Source organism: Lissotriton helveticus, chromosome 7, assembly GCF_964261635.1.
Source record: "Lissotriton helveticus chromosome 7, aLisHel1.1, whole genome shotgun sequence".
Lineage (NCBI taxonomy): Eukaryota > Metazoa > Chordata > Amphibia > Caudata > Salamandridae > Lissotriton > Lissotriton helveticus.
The window spans coordinates 1,092,213,429-1,092,237,103 of record NC_136068.1 but is presented as its reverse complement, the minus strand read 5'-3'; the positions used below and the strand labels follow the sequence as shown (position 1 = coordinate 1,092,237,103).

Here is a 23,675-nt window from a genome sequence, read left to right as displayed (position 1 = left end):
TTCGAACATTAACTTTGAAAAAATATATATTGGGCTACATTGGGCTATATATATGTTAGAGCCAAAATGTAGCCCAATATAGCCCAATGTAGCCCAATGTAGCCCAAAGATGGCCACCAGAGACAAAAAAAAAATGTAGCCCAAATATCTGCCAGATGTAGCCCAACTATAGCCCAATGACAGAATGTCCCAGAGTGTTCTAAAGAACAACTAGAGCGCTAACAGTCTTACTTATGACAAAAGTATGGCACACCTGAAGTCATCTTGATTGGAATAAAGTGTTAACACTTAAAACATTTAATTTGCAAAGGAACAAAATGAGGGGGTTCATTTTGCCATAGAAATTATGATTAGTGCTGAAGAAAGAAAAATTAGGGCACATTTTGAGTGACTTCTCAAATCCTCTTATATTTCATTAAAAAAATTCTGATATGCAGTCTCCCAAGATGGCCACCAGAGACAAAAGAGCCCAAATGTAGCCCAAATATCAGCCAGATGTAGCCCAACTATAGCCCAATTACAGAATGTCCCAGAGTGTTCTAAAGAACAACTAGAACGCTAACAGTCTTACTTATGACAAAAGTATGGCACACCTGAAGTCATCTTGATTGGAATAAAGTGGTAACACTTAACACATTTAATTTGAAAAGGAACAAAATGAGGGGTTTCATTTTGCCATAGAAATGTTATTACCTACTGGCTATAGCCAGTAGGTATATATAGTTAGGATTGTTTTCCATAGGGAAATCGCAACATTCTATTGGGAATAACTTTGGCACCGGTTGAGGAATCTTCCTGAAATTTTCCTTAACTTTGCCTCGCGGCGCTCCGCTCCTTCCCTGAAAGTTTGGGGGGGGATTCGTCAAGCGGGGGCCGAGATAAAAGGGGGGTCCCAAAACGTGTTTTCCCCATGTTAATTTCCATAGGGCGGTTGGACTCACTTTTAGCCCGAACGGCTTTTCACCAAACGTGGCAAAATTGTAGGGACTGGTAGCCCGATGTGCCTTTGCTATGTCTCAAGATATGTGCTCCAGTGGTTTTTACGAAAATTAACTTTGAAAAAATATATATTGGGCTACATTGGGCTATATATATGTTAGAGCCCAAATGTAGCCCAATGTAGCCCAATGTAGCCCAAAGATGGCCACCAGAGACAAAAAAAACAAATGTAGCCCAAATATCAGCCAGATGTAGCCCAACTATAGCCCAATGACAGAATGTCCCAGAGTGTTCTAAAGAACAACTAGAGCGCTAACAGTCTTACTTATTACAAACGTATGGCACACCTGAAGTCATCTTGATTGGAATAAAGTGTTAACACTTAAAACATTTAATTTGCAAAGCAACAAAATGAGGGGGTTTATTTTGCCATAGAAATTATGACTAGTGCTGAAGAAGGAAAATTAGGGCACATTTTGAGTGACTTCTCAAATCCTCTTATATTTCATTAAAAAAATTCTGATATGCAGTCTCCCAAGATGGCCACCAGAGACAAAAGAGCCCAAATGTAGCCCAAATATCAGCCAGATGTAGCCCAACTATAGCCCAATGACAGAATGTCCCAGAGTGTTCTAAAGAACAACTAGAATGCTAACAGTCTTACTTATGACAAAAGTATGGGACACCTGAAGTCATCTTGATTGGAATAAAGTGGTAACACTTAATACATTTAATTTGAAAAGGAAAAAAATGAGGGGTTTCATTTTGCCATAGAAATTTTATATATATATATATATTCACTGAAAAAACCATAGGTTACACACCAGTTATAGTTAGGAATTAGCATTTAAAAAACCTTTGAAATTCACTGAAAAACACCATAGGTTTCACACCAGTTATAGTTAGCTGGAAATTTTACTCGCATAAAACCATTGAAATTCCCACGTTATAGTTAGTTGAACTCACTATAACTTGCACGTCTGCAATGCACTGCTGATGACGTCACATATTACATCACTCATGCATATATTTAAATATTTAAACATTACTCACTAATATATGTATTCACTAAGATACACTTAATAAGCCAGTTAACCAATCAATTTTTTTTAAAAAACACTGAAAAAACCATAGGTTTCAGGCCTTATATAGTTAGGAATTAGCATTTAAAAAACCTTTGAAATTCACTGAAAAAACCATAGGTTTCAGGCCTTATATAGTTAGGAATCAGCATTTAAAAAACCTTTGAAATTCAATGAAAAAACCATAGGTTTCAGGCCTTATATAGTTAGGAATTAGCATTTAAAAAACCTTTGAAATTCACTGAAAAAACCATAGGTTTCAGGAGTTATATAGTTAGGAATTAGTTTTTAAAAAACCTTTGAAATTCACTCAAAAAACTGTAAGTTTTAGTGGTGTTATAGTTAGCTGGACATTTTACTCATACAAAACCAATGAAATTGCTCCTATATAGTTAGTTGTACTAACTATATTTCGCGCACCCGCAATCCACTGCTGATGATGTCACATATTAGATCATTCATGACATGGTCAGTAACATCACTGATGACATCTCAAATGACATCACTGATGACATCACTGATGACATCATCCACGTGACAATCACATACACCTTTTCATACACTATTATAATTTTTCATCACTGTTTGTAAAACCTATGGTTTTTTCATTGAATTTCAAAGGTTTTTTAAATGCTGATTCCTAACTATATAAGGCCTGAAACCTATGGTTTTTTCAGTGAATATATATATATATATATATATATATATATATATATATATATATCAACCTCCACAGTCCTGAGGTACGTGAACCCAAAGGCAAACACGAAAACAGGTACAGACCACAACGAGGGATGGTGCAAAATTAAAGTGCCTTTATTCCAAAGAAGGGTAGCAGCATGACGCGTTTCGTCCGGGAAACCCGGACTTGATCACATGACATACCCAGAGAGAAACGCGGTTTAAATACTATGAACTTCCCCTTCTAGCTCCACCTTCTTTCTATGGTGAACATAAAAAACATACTACGCCAATCTTTACATAGTATTCCGAATGGCCAATAGTCAAACATAATTAATATTAATTGTAACAGAAAAATCGTACATATGATATACAGTTTCAATTAAATTATTCTCAATGAGAAAGCTCATCCATTCTCCACTGTGTGAGAAAATTACAAACTCCGATTTGAAAACTCGATCAAAGGAGTCATGACGAGTAAATCTAGAATAATAAAGACACAGCAGCAACAATAAAGGGCAAGTGCCCTAATAAATAAGTTTGGCTAAAATATTAACATTATGTTCATATCTGTTAGATTTGAAAAAGGGGCCACATAGGTACACAACACATTATATGAAAAAAAGTGCAAAATAGTGCAATAATAAAATCATTTCAAATATGAACAGAGCAATAATACCGGAGCCATTCCTAGTATAAGCAGCATACGTTTAATAATTGAGTAAATCCAGAATCCACTTAATATTGTCCAAAATCCAGAATACCATTTTTTTTATCTCATTCTTAGTTTTAGAGCCCCATTAGATATAAAATGTCATCCTCAGCACGTATAAAAACTGGTAAAACTATAAAAACAGTAAAACCAATATAAAAGCGTGCTTTTAAGTACATGACATTAAAAGGTTGATCTAAAAACCCCCATGGTGGTAGTGCATGTATGAGGAAGCATTAACAAGGACCTACGCTAGAGTGACAAACCTGTCATCTAGAAACTTCAATACCAGAAATACTGAGAACCCCTCATAAAGGGATTCATTGTACATGAGTACTAACGGTATTGAAGGATTACAAAAAGTTGTGTAAGTCCTCCCCCATATTCAGACCGTACGGGATTTTGCTATTCAGAAGTACTATATAGTGGCTCTCCAATTGTCTCAATTTCTTTTCTCTATCTCCTCCTCTTTTGGAGACCGGGACTGCATCAATTACAAAATATTTCAAGTCATTAAGATTGTTATTATGGACTAATTTGAAATGACGCCCCACTGGATAGCTGAAGTCGGAATTAACTATTGCCCGCAAATGTTGTAAAATACGGTTGAACACCTGGAGTTTGGTACTCCCAATGTATTGCTGATTGCAAGTACATTGTAAGACATACACAGCATGGTCTGTCTTACAGGTGAACAGACTGTTGATCTTACAAATAGTCTTTGAAAATGCTTCATGATATTCTGTAGTGTTAATTCCAAATTTGCACGCTCTGCAAGAGCTGCATTTAAAGAATCCAGGTCTTTTGGAGAGCAATTTGATTTTATAGTAACTTCAGGACTAGTTTTAACCAGGGCATCCCTCATGGAGGGTGCCCTCCAAAATGTAATGGCTGGATGGTCATCCAATAGGGGGGCTAAAGTAATATCCGTCTTAAGGAATGGCCAGTTAGACTTCAAAATATGTCTGATTTAAAACATTTAATTTGCAAAGCAACAAAATGAGGGGGTTTATTTTGCCATAGAAATTATGACTAGTGCTGAAGAAGGAAAATTAGGGCACATTTTGAGTGACTTCTCAAATCCTCTTATATTTCATTAAAAAAATTCTGATATGCAGTCTCCCAAGATGGCCACCAGAGACAAAAGAGCCCAAATGTAGCCCAAATATCAGCCAGATGTAGCCCAACTATAGCCCAATGACAGAATGTCCCAGAGTGTTCTAAAGAACAACTAGAATGCTAACAGTCTTACTTATGACAAAAGTATGGGACACCTGAAGTCATCTTGATTGGAATAAAGTGGTAACACTTAATACATTTAATTTGAAAAGGAAAAAAATGAGGGGTTTCATTTTGCCATAGAAATTTTATATATATATATATATTCACTGAAAAAACCATAGGTTACACACCAGTTATAGTTAGGAATTAGCATTTAAAAAACCTTTGAAATTCACTGAAAAACACCATAGGTTTCACACCAGTTATAGTTAGCTGGAAATTTTACTCGCATAAAACCATTGAAATTCCCACGTTATAGTTAGTTGGACTCACTATAACTTGCACGTCTGCAATGCACTGCTGATGACGTCACATATTACATCACTCATGCATATATTTAAATATTTAAACATTACTCACTAATATATGTATTCACTAAGATACACTTAATAAGCCAGTTAACCAATCAATTTTTTTTTAAAAACACTGAAAAAACCATAGGTTTCAGGCCTTATATAGTTAGGAATTAGCATTTAAAAAACCTTTGAAATTCACTGAAAAAACCATAGGTTTCAGGCCTTATATAGTTAGGAATCAGCATTTAAAAAACCTTTGAAATTCAATGAAAAAACCATAGGTTTCAGGCCTTATATAGTTAGGAATTAGCATTTAAAAAACCTTTGAAATTCACTGAAAAAACCATAGGTTTCAGGAGTTATATAGTTAGGAATTAGTTTTTAAAAAACCTTTGAAATTCACTCAAAAAACTGTAAGTTTTAGTGGTGTTATAGTTAGCTGGACATTTTACTCATACAAAACCAATGAAATTGCTCCTATATAGTTAGTTGTACTAACTATATTTCGCGCACCCGCAATCCACTGCTGATGATGTCACATATTAGATCATTCATGACATGGTCAGTGACATCACTGATGACATCTCAAATGACATCACTGATGACATCACTGATGACATCATCCACGTGACAATCACATACACCTTTTCATACACTATTATAATTTTTCATCACTGTTTGTAAAATACAGAGTATCATATTTAAATCCATTGTCACAGCAATACAAGTATCTAAAAATCCACTCAGTGATTCATAGATGTATACACACATCTAATCACTTACCTATGGATTCACTCATGCATGCTGTCAATGAACAATAGAACACTATCAAAAATACTTATACATCTATATCGACATTAAACAACAGCACGCATCCTATTCACATATGAAGTCATCCTACTCACTTATGCAAACAATGGATCATACTTACATATTTACTTAGCAAAACACTTATACAAACACCACTTCTTCTATTCATTTAGATAGTAAGTCATACTTAGTGAATTATAAAATCATTATTACAAGTATACAGTTATCCATACAGTCACTCACACAATCATTGTGTCTTATGTATACTTATTTATATACAACAACTGACACATACACTGCCTTTTATTTTTCTAGTTTGTTGGACCTGTACCTTTGAGAAATATATTTGCTCATCACCACACCCATAAAGAGATTCCCTCACCCAAACTGTTAGAACATGTAGTTTTAACTTCATATATCTACTGAATCAACTATTCACACATCTTTGGACAGTCACACACCCCCCACCGAACCACACACACTTTCACACTCCCATACAAATACTCAGTTAACTAATCAATAACTAATATAGACTTTCACATAGCTAGTAACCAACTGTAGAATCAGTTTACACAACAACTGACAAAGTGATACAGATATTCACACAGTTTAGTCACTATCCACTATATTTAGTGAGACATTATAAATTGGTCAAGTAAACAGTCAATTACACTGCTACTAAATCCTCCATCCAAATATTTATTTATATATATCCACTCATTCTTCAATGTAAATTGCTATATATATAATGCATATTTAAATAACGAAGCAAACCACATTCACTGGATGATGTCATCAGTGATGTCATTTGAGATGTCATCAGTGATGTCACTGACCATGTCATGAATGATCTAATATCTGACATCATCAGCAGTGGATTGCGGGTGCGCGAAATATAGTTAGTACAACTAACTATATAGGAGCAATTTCATTGGTTTTGTATGAGTAAAATGTCCAGCTAACTATAACACCACAAAAACTTATAGTTTTTTGAGTGAATTTCAAAGGTTTTTTAAAAACTAATTCCTAACTATATAACTCCTGAAACCTATGGTTTTTTCAGTGAATTTCAAAGGTTTTTTTAAATGCTAATTCCTAACTATATAAGGCCTGAAACCTATGGTTTTTTCATTGAATTTCAAAGGTTTTTTAAATGCTGATTCCTAACTATATAAGGCCAGAAACCTATGGTTTTTTCAGTGAATATATATATATATATATATATATATATATATATATATATATATATATATATATCAACCTCCACAGTCCTGAGGTACGTGAACCCAAAGGCAAACACGAAAACAGGTACAGACCACAACGAGGGATGGTGCAAAATTAAAGTGCCTTTATTCCAAAGAAGGGTAGCAGCATGACGCGTTTCGTCCGGGAAACCCGGACTTGATCACATGACATACCCAGAGAGAAACGCGGTTTAAATACTATGAACTTCCCCTTCTAGCTCCACCTTCTTTCTATGGTGAACATAAAAAACATACTACGCCAATCTTTACATAGTATTCCGAATGGCCAATAGTCAAACATAATTAATATTAATTGTAACAGAAAAATCATACATATGATATACAGTTTCAATTAAATTATTCTCAATGAGAAAGCTCATCCATTCTCCACTGTGTGAGAAAATTACAAACTCCGATTTGAAAACTCGATCAAAGGAGTCATGACGAGTAAATCTAGAATAATAAAGACACAGCAGCAACAATAAAGGGCAAGTGCCCTAATAAATAAGTTTGGCTAAAATATTAACATTATGTTCATATCTGTTAGATTTGAAAAAGGGGCCACATAGGTACACAACACATTATATGAAAAAAAGTGCAAAATAGTGCAATAATAAAATCATTTCAAATATGAACAGAGCAATAATACCGGAGCCATTCCTAGTATAAGCAGCATACGTTTAATAATTGAGTAAATCCAGAATCCACTTAATATTGTCCAAAATCCAGAATACAATTTTTTTTATCTCATTCTTAGTTTTAGAGCCCCATTAGATATAAAATGTCATCCTCAGCACGTATAAAAACTGGTAAAACTATAAAAACAGTAAAACCAATATAAAAGCGTGCTTTTAAGTACATGACATTAAAAGGTTGATCTAAAAACCCCCATGGTGGTAGTGCATGTATGAGGAAGCATTAACAAGGACCTACGCTAGAGTGACAAACCTGTCATCTAGAAACTTCAATACCAGAAATACTGAGAACCCCTCATAAAGGGATTCATTGTACATGAGTACTAACGGTATTGAAGGATTACAAAAAGTTGTGTAAGTCCTCCCCCATATTCAGACCGTACGGGATTTTGCTATTCAGAAGTACTATATAGTGGCTCTCCAATTGTCTCAATTTCTTTTCTCTATCTCCTCCTCTTTTGGAGACCGGGACTGCATCAATTACAAAATATTTCAAGTCATTAAGATTGTTATTATGGACTAATTTGAAATGACGCCCCACTGGATAGCTGAAGTCGGAATTAACTATTGCCCGCAAATGTTGTAAAATACGGTTGAACACCTGGAGTTTGGTACTCCCAATGTATTGCTGATTGCAAGTACATTGTAAGACATACACAGCATGGTCTGTCTTACAGGTGAACAGACTGTTGATCTTACAAATAGTCTTTGAAAATGCTTCATGATATTCTGTAGTGTTAATTCCAAATTTGCACGCTCTGCAAGAGCTGCATTTAAAGAATCCAGGTCTTTTGGAGAGCAATTTGATTTTATAGTAACTTCAGGACTAGTTTTAACCAGGGCATCCCTCATGGAGGGTGCCCTCCGAAATGTAATGGCTGGATGGTCATCCAATAGGGGGGCTAAAGTAATATCCGTCTTAAGGAATGGCCAGTTAGACTTCAAAATATGTCTGATTTTGTGCTCATGGCAATTGAAAGTAGTAATGAGCCTAATTTTAGTTTTCTCAGCCCCACTATGCTCAATTTCTTCAAGGGTATCAGTAACAGCCAAAGTCTCCACAGAGGAGATAGGGCCTTTAGCCATCACTTTATTCAAGGAGTTTATGAGTTCATTTTTGTTATAACCCCTGACTAAAAATCTTTGAAATGAGTCCTCCAGCTAGCTATAGGGTCACCTTAAATAGAAGGAAACTGGAACTCCAGCAGGGGGCCTGGGATAATTTGGCCCAGGCGGCCGAAACTAAAAATTGTACCTTGTTTTGGGCCACAGTGAATAGCCCGTTCCTTAAAGATGAGAAGGTCCCTGAACTAACATCAAAGGTCAACAGGGAAACATGGGTCTCTCATTTTTCTACTATTTTTGATACGGACAAAGCTATGGGTCATGAAGAGGATTGCTGGCCCACCGCCCCCTTGGATATTACTGTCACTGAAGTTTTAGATAGCATCGGGGCTAGTAAAGGGGGGAAGGCACAGGGCCCGGACAGGGTATCTATAAATTAGTTCCAGAATTATGGGGCCCTATCTTAGCTAAAAAATTTAACGCAGCAGTTAGTAACGGGGTGCCCCCTACTTGGGAAGAATCAATTATTATCCCAATCTATAAAAAAGGAGACCGTGGTGATGTGAAGAACTATCGCCCGATCTCCCTATTAGATTCTTCTGTAAAAGTTATGAGTAGGGTGCTTTTGGTCAGGCTAGAGGAATGGATAGAGGCCAATGGCATTCTGGCAGAATGTCAATTTGGTTTTAGAAAGGGGCGGGGGACGATCGAACAGTGTCTGAACCTTGAACTGTTGATCGGAAAGTATACACAGGCCAAGTCGGGCACTATATATCTCTGCTTTGCAGATTTGAGTAGTGCTTTCGATTTGGTGGACCATGCAATTCTTTGGGCTAAGCTGATCGAAATGGGGGCACCGGAAGGTATCGTTTATTTTTTAGCACGCCTTTACACCAAATTACGTGCTTGTGTACGATACGGTACCCATGGTGAGTGCACAAACACGTTTAGGATTGGGCGGGGTATTAGACAAGTGTGTGTTCTCTCCCCCTTGCTCTTTACCCTTTTTATTAATGAAGTTGATTCCGTCCTAAAAACCATTGCAGCAGATGCCCCTAAAGTTAATGATGCCAACGTCCCGGTATTACTTTACGCGGATGACGCAGTTTTATTGTCCCGCACCCCGATAGGCCTCCAACGCCTGATGGATGGGTTCTCACAGTTTATAAAAGGAAGAAAGCTTGTGATTAACAAATCCAAGACCTATATTATGGAATGTGGTCAGGGTGTAAAAGGAAGTCATTTTCCTATGTTATTGATGGACACAAGGTTCAACAAATTGAAAACTTTTCATACCTGGGTATCACATTTTCTAACAACAATAGCTGGATCAGCGAGCATAAAAATGTGAGGGCCAAGATGGTGAAGAGTGCTCACGGAGTGTTTACATTTGCCACTAAACTAGGGGATAGGCGGGTTAGAGACATGCTTAAAATATTTCAGTCCAGATGTCTCTCTACCGCTTTGTATGGCGCCGGGGTTTGGGGCTATGCCCCTACCGGGAGCTTACAAGTGGAGGAGAATGTCTTCTTAAAAAGACTTCTATGTCTACCTAAATCTGCCTCTAATGAATTAGTACACAAAGAACTCGGCATTCAACATCTTACCGATTTGATTCTCCTTAGACCCCTTATGTTATGGCGATCAATCTGGTTAAAAGAAGAAACATCTCTATGTAGAGCCATTATTAATGACTGCCTCTCTATGGATAATTATTTTAAGATCCCATGGATTAAATACAATCTAGATAGCTTCCAGGAGATCTATGGCCTAGATAATAAAGTAGACAATTACGGGGCCTCTGACTTATCCAAATTCGAAATGAAGGAGACCTTTATGAATCTTCTTTCTGAGAGGCGGCTTAGCAATAGTGGCAATCTATCCACTTGTGTGTCATATAATGGTCTGAATGAATTTGTGGGCTATCAACCATATTTGACCCAAGTGACCAGAACATCACACCGGTTTGTATTAACAAGATTAAGAATCGGGATTGCCCACAACTTGGTGGCTTTCCCTTCCCTGAATAAGCACCTGGTTGGACCATGTCCATGTGACAATATTTCAGCACAAGACCAACTATCACAAAGCTCAGAAGATACTGTAATAAGACAGGAATTCTTAAACTTCTTCTCTGGTATATATAAAGAAGACATAAATCCAACTAAAGAAGAAATCGAGAACTATCTTGAGGCTATCTCCCTCCCAACACTAACAGAAGAGGAAAGGATAGAACTAAATCATGAGATTAAGCCTGAGGAAGTTAGAGCGGTTATAAGTGGTCTAAAAAGAGGAAAAGCCTCTGGCCCTGATGCGCTTCCAAACGAGTTCTACATGGCGTTAAAAGAATCTCTAGTTGACAAATTAACAGATTTAATGAATAAGGTATATTTGGGTCACGAGAAAATCCCTGACACCTGGAATGATGCGACAATTAGCATGATACTAAAACCTGGGAAAAATCCAAAGCTGTGCGAGTCATACAGACCAATATCGTTACTCAACTGGGACTATAACATTTTTATGCAAGTCATAGCAAAAAGACTAGCCAAGGTAATGCCAAGACTGATTAATTTAGATCAAAAGGGTTTTATAAAAGGGCGGTAAATCCATGAGACCATCCATGAGCTATTTGCAGCAATAGATGTAGCCACCTGTGAAAAACTTCCCCTTACTATAATCACCTATGACGCTGCCAAAGCGTTCGATAGAGTCAACTGGACCTTCCTAAACGAAATTATTGGAAAAAACAATTTGGGGAACAGTTTTGGCCATATCGTAAGGGAAGTATATAATAAACCAAGAGCAAAAATAATAGTTAATGGGAACCTGACTAGTAACATCGAGATACAACGAGGTACAAGGCAAGGCTGTCCGCTATCGCCGCTACTTTTTAATCTTTACATTGAACCATTGGCCTGCTCGATTAGAAATCATCCACTAATTTTACCTTTTAAACATCAAAATTGGTCAAAAAAAGTAGCATTATATGCGGATGACCTAATGGTATTTACAACTAACTATGAAAATGCTTATCAAGTATTGGAAGACATGATGAACAACTTTGGTAAAGTCTCAGGTTATTTATCAAATCAAGGAAAAACGGAGGCAATGAGATGGAACATCGATTCTAATATACCATATAGTAGGGATAAAATAAAATACCTAGGAATTACGCTGGTAAAAGAAATTGAAAAAGTCCCACAATTGAACTTGACGATAATCGAATGAGAAGACTTCTTAAAGTATGGACGGGACTGCCACTAACTTTTTTGGGAAGATCTAACGTAATAAAAATGACCATCATCCCTAAGTTCACTTACCTCTTTAACACAATCCCATTGGATTTTAAAAAGGAATCCTTAAAGAAGATCCAGGGTGAAATAGCAAGCTTCATCTGGGCATCAACAGGAACGAGAATAGCCTGGAGTACACTTAGGAGGAGGAAAGAGCAAGGCGGAATAGCTAGCCCTGATTTATTTGAGTACTATAGGTCATTTCAATTTAAGAACTTTAGACCACTATTGAGGAAGCATTAATATTACCCAAGTTTCCTACAAAATATGACTGAAAGAACAGACCACTTCCTATTCAAGTTTGGCCACCCAAATTTATTTTTAAAAATAAAACTAAAGATTTTATACAACGCGGCTAGACTCTGGTTCCAGATCAGAAGCACGGTAAACATACCATACTACAGTACAAAAGCTCCAATATGGGACTCCCCAGGGACACCAGAATGTCTAAAAGACTCCTTAGCTGTACCACTTAAAACAGCAGGAATAGAAAGATGGGGCCAATTGTTAATAGAAAAAGAGATAATCTCGTGGGACTCGCTATATGAACTTACAGATGGCAAGACGTCGAAACCAACTGGGTTAAATCTTTACCAGAGGAAAAAAGGGGTAATGAGAATCTTGAAAATGAAATGATAAAAATAACACCAATAAGGAAAGAAATATCAAAATGGTACTGGGCACTCATTGAATCCGGAGAAGAAGACTTTTTAGTCCCGGAAATAACATGGAGGAAAGACATACCTGATCAGGATTTGGACTTACAACTCGTATGGCAAAACTCTATGGAAAAATGTTGGTCCTGTATAAAATCAGCTTCACTAAAGAAGAACCACCTATATACGATCCACCGAGCGTATTGGACCCCAAAAGGATTGTCTAAATTTAAAGGAACCAACGTTAAGTCCTGCCCTAAGTACGGAGAAGCTAAAGCGGATGACATCCATATGTTCCAAAAATGCCCCGCAATATCCAACTACTGGCTTGAGATTGGTAAGACGCTGAATATGGTATTGGGAACCCACATAACTGTAAGTACCCCTCTTATTATCTTTGGGATATATAACAACATAGATGTTGGTATAAATAAATTAAGTAAAAAACAGGAAAGCTTACTTTTTGTACTGATACTGGTAGCGCGGAAAGAAATCTGTATTAACTGGGTTAAACCAGTTCCACCAACTCATGCAAACTGGCTAAACTACATAATAAAAATTAACAAACTTGATAGGAAAGGGAAACACTCGAAAAGAATAAACTTCTGGGAAATTTGGGAACAGTACTTTCAAATAAATCATTAACTCCTACTGGGCTACGAGTAAATAAAATCCAATGATTAAGGCGATGACAATAATTCTAGGCAGAAATCATTACTGCCGAGTAGCCAAATCGGCTAGCTCCCCCACTAAATAATGGAATTATTGAACACGATAAAGGGCGAGTGGAGAAAACTGATGAATCATAACATCGAAAGGGATACTCCCCAAAAACTCTCGATAATGACGGGGCAGTGAAGGCAAAGAAAAAAACGAAAGATCATCAGACTCCCGAAACCTCCTTATCTACACAACCGCAAAATGAGGATTAAGAAAAAAGAAAAAAATATATATATATTTCAGCACAAAGCACTATGCACTTTCTTCTGTTGTGTCAATTGTATAGGTATCTACGAATTGTTTATTTAAAACCTATTATTGTGAAGTTTGGAGTGAGGACTGTAAATGACTCCATGAAACTGCTTTTTAACTTGCATCATCCTGATGTTTTTTTTTTTACGGCTACCCTCCTCCTTAAAGCAATCAATGCAAGGAAAAGTATGAGTTTTTAAATTATTTATTAACCCCATGATTGTGTTATTCTGTTTTGCTTTTAACATTGGATATTGTCTAAAATGTTTTTTAATTTTTAAGTGCTTTTATGGACATTGTTCTTTGTTCCGAATAAAGCCTTATGAAATGAGTCCTCCAGACAGATATTAAGATCCACCTCATTGTTGCAAATTCTCTGTATTCTTAAAAATTCTCCATATGGTATATTTTTAATCAAATGGCGAGGATGACTACTATGGGCATGTAAAATGGAGTTTCCAGCCGTAACCTTCCTATGCATCCTGGTCTTGATCTCATTGTCAACAATATAAACTTCCACATCGAGAAAATCATCTTTAACATTGTTAATAATGGCTGTAAATTCAAGATTCAGTACATTGATGTTGATCTTTTTAACAAATTCTTCAGCGGACGCCTTGGAACCCTGCCAGATTATAAAGACATCGTCTATAAAGCGCCACATATTAATGATGCCTATCTCTGTGTCCTCCAAACAACCATGGGGCCGACCCAGAACATGCTTCTCCCACCAGCCCACGTGTAAACACGCATAACGGGGGGAGAAGCATGCCCCCATGGCCACGCCCCGCAACTGCTGGAAAACCTCGTTGTTAAAGAGAAAATAGTTATATTTAAGGCACAAATCAATCATTTGGATCAACATTTTACTACGATCATAGAATCTTATATCTTTTTCAGACAAGAAATGTTCAGTTGCTCTCAAGCCATCACTGTGATTTATGGACGTGTAGAGAGAACACATGTCCATTACCAAAAACTGATAATCTGGTTTTCAACATACTCCATTCAATTTGTTCAAGAAGTCACTAGTATCCCTTATGTACGTTGGAAGAGCCTCCATAAAGCTGTGAAGAAAGAAGTCCACATATTTAGATATAGGCTCCAGTAATCCGTTTTGCGCTGAGATGATCGGTCGCCCAGGTATTGGAGAAATGCCTTTGTGGATTTTGGGCAATAAGTACAATGTGGGAGTAATAGGATAATCCTTCTTTAAAAATTCAAACTCCTTTTTACTTATCAGCCCATCTCTCTTCCACTATGTCAAATGTTTATGGACTACATCCTTCACCTTATTTAATTCATTGAAGGAGGCCTTTCTGTAGCATAATGGATCATTCAACATCAGGGATGTCATTTGAGATGTCATCAGTGATGTCATGAGCGATGTCACTGACAATGTCATGAGTGATGTAATATGTGACGTCATCAGCAGTGCATTGCGGGTGCGCAAGTTATAGTTAGCTGAGCTAACTATAACGGAGGAATTTCAAAGGTTTTGTATGAGAGAAATGTTCAGCTAACTATAACGTGTGAAACCTATGGTTTTTTCAATGAATTTGCATAGTTTTTTAAATGTTAATTCCTAACTATACCTGTGTGAAACCTATGTTTTTTCAATGAATTTGCAAGGTTTTTTAAATGCTAATTCCTAACTATAACATGTGTGAAACCTATGGGTTTTTCAGTGAATTTCAAAGGTTTTGTAAATGATAATTTATAAATGTATTAATTATTATGTCTTTCTTTTTATACTAATTTCTTATATTTTTAATATAAATATTTATATTTATTTAATTTTTTAGATTATATTTCATATTCTTATTATAAAATAATAACAAAACTAAAGTGCAAAGTAATTTTTGGATGAATTATTGCTTGACGTCGGTTGCAAGTATAACACAGCTCCAGCAATTCTCTTGGGGCCCTATGCTCACAATGCTGTATCAATCCTTACACCTGCTTCAAGCACGTGCAAGGTTTTGACGCAGCATAAGCTCAAAACTCACTGAAAAAAATGTTATACATTTCACTCAGTCACTTTTACGAGGCCTTGCTGCACCCCCTTCTGACAAGAAAGCCTCTTCTGGCGTAGCGCTTTGCAATGTAAAACACCCTTCAGATGCATCACATTGTTAATAGCACACAACACGGCACATCTTTTGCACCACCGCTGTGTCACAAAAGTGACACAATGGCTGTGTAAAAGAGGCACAAGGGGATTGTAAATCCGCCCCTAACACATACAAATTCACCCAGGCACTTTCACCAGCAGCGCAAATTGAAGCATACACTTGTAACATACTTATGTACATATGATACATTAAAGTACTTCGGACATACTACAGTATACTATAGATAAATACCTTATAGATTTATGCTGTAGCAGTTCCTTATAGTTCTGCACTTTCACATTCTCCATACACTAGTAACATATTCATTCATTCATTTATGAACTATACATTCATTATAACAAACTTTTACACACTACCATAGAAATGTAGTTCTTTCTTTGACCAGTGAAGGTAGTTCTAAATAGAACTGTTTTTTTTCTTTTGTTTTTCTTTTGGTGTTTTCTCAACAAATTCCAAGCGGAACAAAAGAATGAAAAAAAGAACAAATAATGTCGAGGACAGCAATGATCCTGCAGCCTGCATTTCATCAAGTCTATAGACTGTTCCCCATAACACAAAAGTTTATCACAATAAATGCATAGAATTTTAACTTTAGCAAAGTTAGAATCAATTTGTGGGTGTGGACTGCTTGCTGAAAATGCTGCTGCTGCAGTTGATGTGCTTGGTGCAGTAGCAGGTGGATTCTCGTGCAACCTCCGTCTTGCAGCTCGAGCAAAGTTCTTGGGGTGCAAGTTCTTCACGTGTCGCACCATATTTGCTATGCCAAAGGAGTATTTTTTACATGGATCACCCCTTGAAAGAGTTGTTTGGCAAATTTTACAGGTTACTTTTGGAGCATTAACCTTTTTTTGGCCTTCTGGAAAAGTGAAAAACTTCCAAATTAGAGCTTCTTTCCTCTTCTTTGGACGTTCTTCAGGAATGACATCTCCCTCTGAAGAACTGCTGGAAGATTACTCCATTGCTCTTATTATGGTGATCTTCCTTCTATTTGAGAAGATTCTCAGAACAAATGCTTCTTCTTTGAAAGTCAAAGTCCTTAGTTTGGTAGCTCCGGATAACTTCTCCAGTCGACCCCAACTAAGATTTTTTCCTAGTCCTTCCTTTGAGGAATTCTGCAGTATGGCACATACGGTGTCATCGGGCTCTCCGCTCGATCCACTGCCTCCTAAATTTTGGAAGGCATTTTAGGCGGAACTTTTTCAGCCTCTATATTCCATCTGCCTCCAATCTTTGGATTTGGCTACTGTTCCCGAGTGCTGGAAGTTAGCAGTAGTGTCTCCTCTGCTCAAGAAACCAACGCTGGATCCCGCCTGTCCTTCTAACTATAGACCAATTTCCTTGCTCCCTTTTCCTATTAAGATCTTGGAAAAATGGGTGACCCGCTCTCTCTCGGGCTTCCTGGAGGAAATCGGATGGTTCGATGAGTCACAGTTTGGCTTCCGTCCTGGGCACGGGACGGAATCCGCACTGGTAACCGTACTGGACAATCTTCGTTCGCGTGTCGACAGTGGTCGGGCAGCCTTTTTAGTGCTGCTCGACATGTCGGCCGCGTTCGACACGGTTTGCCATCGGACCCTTATCGGGAGGCTTGAGGAGTGCGGGGTCACAGAGGGAGCAAGAGACTGGCTGGTATCCTATCTTAGCAATCGGCAGCAGTTGGTCTCGCTACCTCCATTTCGATCGGAACCTCGGAAAGTAGGGCAGGGGGTCCCTCAGGTCTCGGCCATTAGCCCTATACTCTTTAATCTATACCTCCGCCCTCTGGTCCAGCTTATAAAATCTTTTGGTGTCTCGGCTTTTAATTACGCTGATGATACCCAGCTGGTTTTCTCTTTGGAAGGAAATAACGCGGTCTCACTGGAGACCTTCCATCGTTGTTTGGCAGCCACAGCGGACTGGCTGCGGGCTAATTCCCTCCAATTTAACAGCACTAAGACGGAGGTGCTTCACTGCTCCATGGACCGGATTCCGCGAGTACTCCCAGAGAACTTTTGGCCTGTGACTTTTCCCGAGCCAGTGGCGGCGGCGGAGTCAGCTCGTAACTTGGGGGTGATCTTTGGCCCAAATTTACAGCTTGATATGCACGTCAACAAGACCATCTCTACATGCATGATGATGCTACGCATGCTGCGCAAAGTTCTACCCCTTCTCCCCGCTCAGGCCAGGCCAGAAGTAGTTCGTGGGACTATACTAAGTCATCTAGACTACTGTAATGCGCTACTTCTGGAGGCTCCAAAAAATCTGCTGGGGAAGCTACAACGGGTGCAGAATCTGGCTGCCAAGCTGGCTCTTTCTCGCCCTAATTTCAGCTCCTCCACTCTAGCTTTAAGAGATCTTCATTGGCTTCCGGTGCACTTGCGTGTACTGTATAAGGCGGCGTGTCTGGTGTTTAAGGCGGTACATCGACAGGGTCCAGTGTTATTACAGAACATGTTTGCCTGGTACTCCGCCTCGCGGCCTCTTCGCTCTTCTTCGGCACAGCTGCTGGTGGTCCCGAGGTTTCAGAGAGTCAGGATGGGCGGCCGCTCATTTAGTGTTGCAGCGGCCAAACTCTGGAACTCCCTGCCACTCTCTCTGAGAAGCCATAGGGATTACCTTCCGTTTAGGAAAGCGTTAAAAACGCATCTCTTTCCAAGAAATGTTTGAGCTGTGAAAAGTGTTGTTGACCGAAGTTGAAGCGCCAGGATGCCCTTTGGGTGACAGGATCGCGCTCTATAAGTATACAAAATAAACAAATAAATAAATAAATTATAATGGGACGGAACTTTCAACAGTCGCAATAGGAGAAGTTATGAACCAATCAAATCTCTACTTTTAAAGTCACACTGCTTTGGGTACGCTTATGATACGCTTGCGCTGCTCTTTCAATACGAGTGCGCATGATGTTCTACCGCGATTTGTGTAATTCTTTTTAAAAGTAATATATGATTGTTACAAGTATTAAAAAAATTCATAGTTATCCCAAATGTCTGCCCTTAGTATGTACATTAAATACATACATGTTTTAAACCAAGTAGAAACATTGCCCCCTTTCGTGTACAGAACGCCGTAAATGACGTCACACCGAAGCTTTAATGCGACGCGTAACGTCAAAGCATATTTGTACCGTATGCGCGGGTACATGCTGAGTATGATAAGCAGTACAAACTATGGTGCGATCACCCTCTCAGTGACAAATCAGAGCTCAGGGTGCGCTAAGGAGAATGATTAGAAGTGCTGACTCATTGCAGATCCGATTCTGGGCCTGCCTCTGCACACATTATAACACCGTCCCCATCTCTCTCTGTTGTTAAGTGTTAGTGCACACACTCATACTTGCACATGCGCGGTGCACGCCCACCCACACTACCCACATGCCACCACCTAACATGCTTGCTATCATTTAGCCTGGAAACCAATACATTACCCAATGGCATATCCCCCAGGGCCATCATTCTTATAGACCGCGAAAATGCTACCAATGACCGTCCTGGCCTTGGTGTGATCAGCCCCCGCGGTTCCCATATAATGCGGGCACAGACGTGAGCACACTCTCTTTTGCCTGCCTCTGCTGCGATGACAGACAGACTGTCGAAAACACCCCAGACTCAGCGAAACTATAGCCTTTAAAGACACGACAAAAGACGACAGAAACAAAGGTAAGACAAGACGTCACAACATCAGCCTCCACTGTAAATTGTATATGCATAATGCTATTTTTTTCTCCTTCATATGGTTTTCCTACCCCTCAATGGTATTAAATTGTACTTAAATAATTCAAATATTTCCGAGGTCCTATACACCTCTAATCTTAAAAATTGTGCGTGCATAAATTTCTGTGTCGTATTTCTGTACTACGCCACGTGTTTAGGCCTCTATTATTATTAATTGTGCGTCCATGATAGCATTTTCTTTTCTGCATCACGAGGCCGTCCCAGGCCTCTATTAACTTATTCATCTTCCTTTGTTTGCTGAAGCTGGAACAGTCTAACTATGAAATATTAAGAACCCACATTAAAATTCACTTTTGATTGTAGTTACGCAACTCAGTTTACGATGACTAATCAAAACGTACTTTTGTTTCCTTCAGCAAACATCCTTCAGAAGCAACCACGGCCTATCGAGCAACAGCAATGAAATTCTCTGCAACCTATTGAATATACTTTGACGTGTAGAAGCAGAGTTCAAGTCGAATGGTGAACTCCGGAATCCGCACTCTTTATACAAGGTAAGCACAGCAGCCTAGATCTGCAAAGCCTTCATAGCAATGCATTAAAAATCAGTCGCCATAACAGGCATCAGTAACGCAGTAGGCACTTCCATATAGACACCACTTGAACGCGGCACTATAATAACTGAAATATACCAGGTACACTGCACTCGTAAAACTGTAGTGTTAGCTTTATTTGTGAAACGAGAGAGGGCCATATTATCAAACCTTGGCAACAAAATTATCACCACTTTATCAGCAGCAAACTGCCGCTAAAGTGGCCATAATAGGTTTGAAAATATGCTCTATTGAATTCCAATCGAAGCTCATGTTAGATGTGAAGGACATCTAACATGAGCTTCGATTGAAATTCAATAGAGCATGTTATCAAACCCATTATCGCCACTTTAGTGACACTTTCCTGACGATAAAGTGGCGATAATTTTGTCGCCCAGGCTTGATATTATGGCCCAGAGTGCGTAGTGTACAGCAGCTTCTTTGTAAAATCTATAATTACCTCCGAGCAGTGACAACAGATACGTTACAACAGTCTGACAAACAGATCCACAACCTTATTACGCCACTTTTGAGTCACTTTTAACATGGATAAAGTGATGCAAGGAGCTAGTAAATATACGTCTAACTTTTCAAGAAAAAATCTCAACTCGAGACTCTGCAACAGAGTTTTAATGTTGTTTTCTCTCTCTTTCTCTCTCTCACTCTCTGTGACATAATTTCTCTTTCTCTCTTAAACTTAGACACTCCTGTCTGCTTGGGCATGTAGAAGAAATGCCCAAGTGAAGTTGTGAAGTCTACTGCCTTATGTGTTTGGCCGCAAGGTTTATACAACGGTAAGCACAGAGTTCTAGATCTACAAATCCTTCATAGCAATGCATTAGAAATAATTCGGCATAACGGGCGTTAGTAACGCAGTAGGCACTTCCATATAGATACCACTTGAACGCGGCACTATAACAAGTAAAATGAACCAGGTACACTGCACTCGTAAAACTGTAGTGTTAGCTTTATTTTTGAAACGAGAGAGGGCCATATTATCAAGCCTGGGCGACAAAATTATCGCCACTTTATTGGCAGCAAACTGCAGCTAAAGTGGCCATAATAGGTTTGATAATATGCTCTATTGAATTACAATCGAAACTCATGTTAGATGTGAAGGACATCTAACATGAGCTTCGATTGGAATTCCATAGAGCATATTATCAAACACATTATCGCCACTTTAGCGACACTCTCCTACCAATAAAGTGGCGATAATTTTGTTGCCCAGGCTTGATATTATCGCCCAGAGTGCGTAGTGTACAGCAGCTTCTTTGTAAAATCTATAATTACCTCCGAGCACTGACAACAGATACGTTACAACAGTCTGACAAACAGATCCACAACCTTATTACGCCGCTTTTGAGTCACTTTTAACATGGGTAAAGTGATGCAAGGAGCTAGTAAATCTACATCTCACGTTTCAAGAAAAAATCTCAACTCCAGACTCCGCGACACAGTTTTAATGTTGTTTTCTCTCTCTCTCACTCTCTGTGACATCATTTCTCTTTCTCTCTTAAACTTAGACACTGCTGTCTTCGACGTGTAGACGTGTAGAAGAATTGTTCACAATAAGTTGTGACACCAACTGCCTGAAATGTTTACCCGCAAAGTTTATACAACGGTAAGCACAGAGGCCTAGATCTACAAAGCCTTCATAGGAATGCATTAGAAATAAGTCGCCAGTGACAACAGATAGATTACAACAGTCTGACAAAGAGATCATCAACCTTATTATGCCACTTTTGAGTCACTTTTAACATGGGTAAAGTGATGCAAGGAGCTAGTACACCTATGTCTGGTTCACTCTCTGTGATATCATTTCTCTTTCTCTCTTAAACTTAGACACTGCTGTCTGCTTGGACGTGTAGAAGATCTGCTTAACTTAAGTTGTGAACTCCACTTCCTAATGTATTTGGCCCAAAGTTTACACAACGGTAAGCACAGAGGCATAGATCTACAAATCCTTCATAGGAATGCATTAGAAATAATCAGGCATAACGGGCGTCAGTAACGCAGTAGGCACTTCCATATAGACACCACTTAAACGCGGCACTATAACAGAACTGGAATGTACGAGTCACACTGCACACGCAAAACTGTAGAGTTATCAAAACTTGTAGGGGCATAGTATCAAGAACGGTGATAAAATTATCGCTGTTTCAGCGGCAGGAAACTGCAGCTAAAGCGGCGATAATGGGCTTGATAATATGCCCTTGTGAATTCCCATAGTAGCCCAGGTTAACACCAGAACCTGGACTGCTATGGGAATTCACAACACCATATTATCAAGCCCATTATAGCCGCTTTAGCTGCAGTTTCCTGCCGCTGAAACGGTGATAATTTTTATCGCCGTTCTTGATAATATGCCCCGTAATGCTTCAGCTCATTTATTCACATCTACATAATTCTAAACTCTAATTTTCTTTTTTCTTTTGCAGATTACCAACCGGACACCTTTTGGAATCCATTTCACAATTTCTTTATAACATTGTTTAAGTTATTTTTCCGGTTCTAATATAGATATAATTGAGTTTCCTTTATATTTATTGTTTAATAAAAGTTAATTAAAAAAACTACATACATCTTTTATTTTGTGGGGGAGGGGTATGACGGCCCACAATAAAAATAATGTTGAAATACTATAGGAAGATATTCAAGACTAGGAGTGAAAACTACTGAGTTCTAACTGACATATATAATAAAAACAACGGTGAGAAACTACTAAAATGGCGGTGGACGGAGTACGTAATCCACGTTTGGCGCCTCTGCACTACCTTTCAAATAAATATATAAAAAATATGACTATTAATACTGTACAAAAGTACAGCAGCGGATGACACACACGAACCGGGAAAAAAAAGCGACAGATTTACTAACTGATATAAAGAAAGGTTTGCTTGTTGAACTTGAAGAAAAAGAAAACGTGGGCTTCGAAACGATGCTGAGCATGCGAAGAGAGTACAACTGCTACACCAAAAAAAAAAGGAAAGCTTTACATACTATCATAAAAATGAAGGAGCATATTATAAACAAAAGGCGATACATTATTGCCGCTTTTATTGACAGGAAACTGCCGATAAAGCGGCGATAATGTGCTTGATAATAGGCCCTTGTAACTTCCCATAGCAGCCCAGGTTCTGGTGTTAACCTGGGCTCCTATGGTTATTCACAAGGGAATATTATCAAGACTGCGGGGAGTAGGGCCGTAAACCCCCCCCGCATACTTCAAAATTAAAACCAGAGGAGTGCCGTTCCCCAGTGCTCGGGGCACCTCACAAGCCCCCATTATGCAGAAAAATTGCCCCGTAATTTGCCCCCCCGGGACCTAATGAATAAAACAGACTTCTACTTTGTTTTCACCTTTTTCACCAGGTACAAGTACTGCAAGAGTACCCCGCCATTTTTTATTAAAAATAAATAAATAAATAAATTAGAGCCTAAAGATCCATATACCACCCCCTGACCAAGACTATAGGCTCAGAATGTTTCTACCCTGCCCCATTTCCTTATTTCTCAACTTTGTTTTACTGTTTTCTTCTGACTCTGCTCTCCCGACAAACAA

At 38.5% G+C, this 23,675-nt stretch overlaps 1 long non-coding RNA gene across 1 annotated transcript in view; it reads left to right on the top strand.

Annotated features, from left to right (window-relative positions):
• LOC144767239 (uncharacterized) overlaps positions 1–20,900 on the top strand; it is a 51,560-nt gene extending 30,660 nt beyond the window's left edge. The window contains exons 3-4 of the long non-coding RNA XR_013598114.1: positions 19,934–20,071; positions 20,812–20,900. This is a non-coding gene — a long non-coding RNA (uncharacterized LOC144767239). The remainder of the gene's footprint in view (positions 1–19,933; positions 20,072–20,811) is intronic.
• Positions 20,901–23,675: the final 2,775 nt, after the last annotated feature.